Source organism: Oncorhynchus clarkii, chromosome 7 (genome assembly GCF_045791955.1).
Source record: "Oncorhynchus clarkii lewisi isolate Uvic-CL-2024 chromosome 7, UVic_Ocla_1.0, whole genome shotgun sequence".
NCBI classification, from domain to species: Eukaryota; Metazoa; Chordata; class Actinopteri; order Salmoniformes; family Salmonidae; genus Oncorhynchus; species Oncorhynchus clarkii.
In genome coordinates this window covers 14996229-15002621 of record NC_092153.1, presented here as the reverse complement: position 1 = coordinate 15002621, position 6393 = coordinate 14996229, and the positions used below count along the sequence as shown (strand labels likewise).

At 43.4% G+C, this 6393-nt stretch overlaps 2 non-coding genes across 2 annotated transcripts; both read right to left on the bottom strand.

Annotated features, from left to right (window-relative positions):
- Positions 1-1631: 1631 nt before the first annotated feature.
- trnai-uau (transfer RNA isoleucine (anticodon UAU)) lies at positions 1632-1703 on the bottom strand. Its single transcript has one exon. It is a non-coding gene; the product is annotated as a tRNA-Ile (tRNA).
- A 4086-nt stretch (positions 1704-5789) lies between these two features.
- Positions 5790-5862, bottom strand: trnar-ccu (transfer RNA arginine (anticodon CCU)). Its single transcript has one exon. It is a non-coding gene; the product is annotated as a tRNA-Arg (tRNA).
- Positions 5863-6393: the final 531 nt, after the last annotated feature.

Sequence of the window (6393 nt, the reverse complement as noted above, 5' to 3'; positions counted from 1 at the left end):
GACCTCTGGGTTATGGGCCCAGCACGCTTCCGCTGCACCACTCTGCTTCCATCCACCCCAGATGGGACTTGAACCCACAATCCCTGGCTTAGGAGGCCAGTGCATTATCCATTAGGCCACTGTGGCACTGTCTACCTTTTGCAAATAGTACGAACTGATAGAAGCAGTAAAAACAATGTGTACTGGATAGCACTGAGACACGCAAATTAAATTTAGCTTTCTAATTTCTGTTTGCGTTTCATTTTTGAAAATAATCTGTTTAGCAGAGGATGGTTTCGATCCATTGACCTCTGGGTTATGGGCCCAGCACGCTTCCGCTGCGCCACTCTGCTCTCAGGCACTTCAGAAAAGACTAGAACTCAAAATCTTTGGCTTAGGAGTCCAGTATCTTAGGCCACTGGGATACTGTGTAAACAGTATGACCTATACGAACTGTTGGAAGAGGTAAAAAAATATATATAATGGCACTGAGACATTATGCCCATGAAACGACACATTTTTTAAAAATGTTGTTCGCACTTAAAATAAACTGTTTAGCAGAGGATGGTTTCGATCTATCGAACTCTGGGTTATGGGACCAGCACGCTTCCGCTGCGCCACTCTGCTCTCAGCCACTTCAGAAAGACTAGAACTCACAATCCATGGCTTAGGAGTCCAGTGTCTTAGGCCACTGGGATACTGTGTAAACAGTATGACCTATACGAACTGTTGGAAGAGGTAAAAAAAAAATTATAATGGCACTGAGACATGCCCATGAAACGACACATTTAAAAAAAAAATTGTTCGCACTTAAAATGAACTGTTTAGCAGAGGATGGTTTCGATCCATCGACCTCTGGGTTATGGGCCCAGCACGCTTCCGCTGCGCCACTCTGCTCTCAGCCACTTCAGAAAAGACTAGAACTCACAATCCATGGCTTAGGAGTCCAGTATCTTAGGCCACTGGGATACTGTGTAAACAGTATGACCTATACGAACTGTTGGAAGAGGTAAAAAAATATATATAATGGCACTGAGACATGCCCATGAAACGACACATTTTTTAAAAATGTTGTTCGCACTTAAAATAAACTGTTTAGCAGAGGATGGTTTCGATCCATCGACCTCTGGGTTATGGGCCCAGCACGCTTCCGCTGCACCACTCTGCTTCCATCCACCCCAGATGGGACTTGAACCCACAATCCCTGGCTTAGGAGGCCAGTGCATTATCCATTAGGCCACTGTGGCACTTTCTACCTTTTGCAAATAGTACGAACTGATAGAAGCAGTAAAAACAATGTGTACTGGATAGCACTGAGACACGCAAATGAAATTTAGCTTTCTAATTTCTGTTTGCGTTTCATTTTTGAAAATAATCTGTTTAGCAGAGGATGGTTTCGATCCATTGACCTCTGGGTTATGGGCCCAGCACGCTTCCGCTGCGCCACTCTGCTCTCAGGCACTTCAGAAAAGACTAGAACTCAAAATCTTTGGCTTAGGAGTCCAGTATCTTAGGCCACAGGGATACTGTGTAAACAGTATGACCTATACGAACTGTTGGAAGAGGTAAAAAAATATATATAATGGCACTGAGACATGCCCATGAAACGACACATTTTTAAAAAATGTTGTTCGCACTTAAAATAAACTGTTTAGCAGAGGATGGTTTCGATCCATCGACCTCTGGGTTATAGGCCCAGCACGCTTCCGCTGCGCCACTCTGCTCTCAGCCACTTTAGAAAAGACTAGAACTCACAATCCATGGCTTAGGAGTCCAGTTTCTTAGGCCACTGGGATACTGTGTAAACAGTATGACCTATACGAACTGTTGGAAGAGGTAAAAAAATTTTATAATGGCACTGAGACATTATGCCCATGAAACGACACATTTTTTAAAAATGTTGTTCGCACTTAAAATAAACTGTTTAGCAGAGGATGGTTTCAATCCATCGACCTCTGGGTTATGGGCCCAGCACGCTTCCGCTGCGCCACTCTGCTTCCATCCACCCCAGATGGAACTTGAACCCACAATCCCTGGCTTAGGAGGTCAGTGCCTTATCCATTAGGGGTACTGTCTACCTTTTGCAAATAGTACGAACTGATAGAAGCAGTAAAAACAATGTGTACTGGATAGCACTGAGACACGCAAATGAAATTTAGCTTTCTAATTTCTGTTTGCGTTTCATTTTTGAAAATAATCTGTTTAGCAGAGGATGGTTTCGATCCATCGACTTCTGGGTTATGGGCCCAGCACGCTTCCGCTGTGCCACTCTGCTCTCAGCCACTTCAGAAAAGACTAGAACTCAAAATCTTTGGCTTAGGAGTCCAGTATCTTAGGCCACTGGGATACTGTGTAAAAAGTATGACCTATACAAACTGTTGGAAGAGGTAAAAAAATATATATAATGGCACTGAGACATGCCCATGAAACGACACATTTTTTAAAAATGTTGTTCTCACTTAAAATAAACTGTTTAGCAGAGGATGGTTTCGATTCATCGACCTCTGGGTTATCGGCACAGCACGCTTCCGCTGCGCCACTCTGCTCTCAGCCACTTCAGAAAAGACTAGAACTCAAAATCTTTGGCTGAGGAGTCCAGTATCTTAGGCCACTGGGATACTGTGTAAACAGTATGACCTATACGAACTGTTGGAAGAGGTAAAAAAAAATTATAATGGCACTGAGACATTATGCCCATGAAACGACACATTTTTTAAAAATGTTGTTCGCACTTAAAAAGAACTGTTTAGCAGAGGATGGTTTCGATCCATCGACCTCTGGGTTATGGGCCCAGCACGCTTCCGCTGTGCCACTCTGCTCTCAGCCACTTCAGAAAAGACTAGAACTCAAAATCTTTGGCTTAGGAGTCCAGTATCTTAGGCCACTGGGATACTGTGTAAACAGTATGACCTATACGAACTGTTGGAAGAGGTAAAAAAAAATATATAATGGCACTGAGACATGCCCATGAAACGACACATTTTTTAAAAATGTTGTTCGCACTTAAAATAAACTGTTTAGCAGAGGATGGTTTCGATCAATCGACCTCTGGGTTATGGGCCCAGCACGCTTCCGCTGCGCCACTCTGCTCTCAGCCACTTCAGAAAAGACTAGAACTCACAATCCATGGCTTAGGAGTCCAGTATCTTAGGCCACTGGGATACTGTGTAAACAGTATGACCTATACGAACTGTTGGAAGAGGTAACAAAAAAAATTATAATGGCACTGAGACATTATGCCCATGAAACGACACATTTTTTTAAAATGTTGTTCGCACTTAAAATAAACTGTTTAGCAGAGGATGGTTTCGATCCATCGACCTCTGGGTTATGGGCCCAGCACGCTTCCGCTGCGCCACTCTGCTCTCAGCCACTTCAGAAAAGACTAGAACTCAAAATCTTTGGCTTAGGAGTCCAGTATCTTAGGCCACTGGGATACTGTGTAAACAGTATGACCTGTACGAACTGTTGGAAGAGGTAAAAAAATATATATAATGGCACTGAGACATGCCCATGAAACGACACATTTTTTAAAAATGTTGTTCGCACTTAAAATAAACTGTTTAGCAGAGGATGTTTCGATCCATCGCCCTCTGGGTTATGGGCCCAGAACGCTTCCGCTGCGCCACTCTGCTCTCATCCCCTTCAGAAAAGACTAGAACTCACAATCCATTGCTTAGGAGTCCAGTGTCTTAGGCCACTGGGATACTGTGTAAACAGTATGACCTATACGAACTGTTGGAAGAGGTAAAAAAAAAATTATAATGGCACTGAGACATGCCCATGAAACGACACATTTAAAAAAAATGTTGTTCGCACTTAAAAAGAACTGTTTAGCAGAGGATGGTTACGATCCATCGACCTCTGGGTTACGGGCCCAGCACGCTTCCGCTGCGCCACTCTGCTCACATCCACTTCAGAAAAGACTAGAACTCACAATCCATGGCTTAGGAGTCCAGTATCTTAGGCCACTGGGATACTGTGTAAACAGTATGACCTATACGAACTGTTGGAAGAGGTAAAAAAAAATATATAATGGCACTGAGACATGCCCATGAAACGACACATTTTTTTAAAATGTTGTTCGCACTTAAAAAGAACTGTTTAGCAGAGGATGGTTTCGATCCATCGACCTCTGGGTTATGGGCCCAGCACGCTTCCGCTGCGCCACTCTGCTCTCATCCACTCCAGAAAAGACTAGAACTCACAATCCATGGCTTAGGAGTCCAGTATCTTAGGCCACTGGATACTGTGTAAACAGTATGACCTATACGAACTGTTGGAAGAGGTAAAAAAAAATATATAATGGCACTGAGACATGCCCATGAAGCGACACATTTAAAAAAAATGTTGTTCGCACTTAAAATAAACTGTTTAGAAGAGGATGGTTTCGATCCATCGACCTCTGGGTTATGGGCCCAGCACGCTTGCGCTGCGCCACTCTGCTCTCAGCCACTTCAGAAAAGACTAGAACTCACAATCCATGGCTTAGGAGTCCAGTATCTTAGGCCACTGGGAAACTGTGTAAACAGTATGACCTATACGAACTGTTGGAAGAGGTAAAAAAATATATATAATGGCACTGAGACATGCCCATGAAACGACACATTTAAAAAAAATGTTGTTCGCATTTAAAATAAACTGTTTAGCAGAGGATGGTTTCGATCCATCGACCTCTGGGTTATGGGCCCAGCACGCTTCCGCTGCGCCACTCTGCTCTCAGCCACTTCAGAAAAGACTAGAACTCAAAATTTTTGGCTTAGGAGTTCAGTGTCTTAGGCCACTGGGATACTGTGTAAACAGTATGACCTATACGAACTGTTGGAAGAGGTAAAAAAAAAATTATAATGGCACTGAGACATGCCCATGAAACGACACATTTTTTAAAAATGTTGTTCGCACTTAAAAAGAACTGTTTAGCAGAGGATGGTTTCGATCCATCGACCTCTGGGTTATGGGCCCAGCACGCTTCCGCTGCGCCACTCTGCTCTCATCCACTTCAGAAAAGACTAGAACTCACAATCCATGGCTTAGGAGTCCAGTATCTTAGGCCACTGGGATACTGTGTAAACAGTATGACCTATACGAACTGTTGGAAGAGGTAAAAAAAAATTTATAATGGCACTGAGACATGCCCATGAAGCGACACATTTAAAAAAAATGTTGTTCGCACTTAAAATGAACTGTTTAGCAGAGGATGGTTTCGATCCATCGACCTCTGGGTTATGGGCCCAGCTCGCTTCCGCTGCGCCACTCTGCTCTCATCCACTTCAGAAAAGACTAGAACTCACAATCCATGGCTTAGGAGTCCAGTATCTTAGGCCACTGGGATACTGTGTAAACAGTATGACCTATACGAACTGTTGGAAGAGGTAAAAAATATATATAATGGCACTGAGACATGCCCATGAAACGACACATTTTTTAAAAATGTTGTTCGCACTTAAAATAAACTGTTTAGCAGAGGATGGTTTCGATCCATCGACCTCTGGGTTATGGGCCCAGCACGCTTCCGCTGCGCCACTCTGCTCTCAGCCACTTCAGAAAAGACTAGAACTCACAATCCATGGCTTAGGAGTCCAGTATCTTAGGCCACTGGGATACTGTGTAAACAGTATGACCTATACGAACTGTTGGAAGAGGTAAAAAAATATATATAATGGCACTGAGACATTATGCCCATGAAACGACAAATTTTTTTAAAATGTTGTTCGCACTTAAAATAAACTGTTTAGCAGAGGATGGTTTCGATCCATCGACCTCTGGGTTATGGGCCCAGCACGCTTCCGCTGCTCTACTCTGCTTCCATCCACCCCAGACGGGACTTTAACCCACAATCCCTGGCTTAGGAGGCCAATGCCTTATCCATTAGGCCACTGGGGCACTGTCTACCTTTTGCAAATAGTACGAACTGATACAAGCAGTAAAAACAATGTGTACTGGATAGCACTGAGACACGCAAATGAAATGTAACTTTCTAATTTCTGTTTGCGTTTCATTTTTGAAAATAATCTGTTTAGCAGAGGATGGTTTCGATCCATCGACCTCTGTGTTATGGGTCCAGCACGCTTCCGCTGTGCCACTCTGCTCTCAGCCACTTCAGAAAAGACTAGAACTCAAAATCTTTGGCTTAGGAGTCCAGTGTCTTAGGCCACTGGGATACTGTGTAAACAGTATGACCTATACGAACTGTTGGAAGAGGTAAAAAAAAATTATAATGGCACTGAGACATTATGCCCATGAAACGACACATTTTTTAAAAATGTCATTCGCACTTAAAATAAACTGTTTAGCAGAGGATGAGTTTCGATCCATCGACCTCTGGGTTATGGGCCCAGCACGCTTCCGCTGCGCCACTCTGCTCTCATCACCTTCAGAAAAGACTAGAACTCACAATCCATTGCTTAGGAGTCC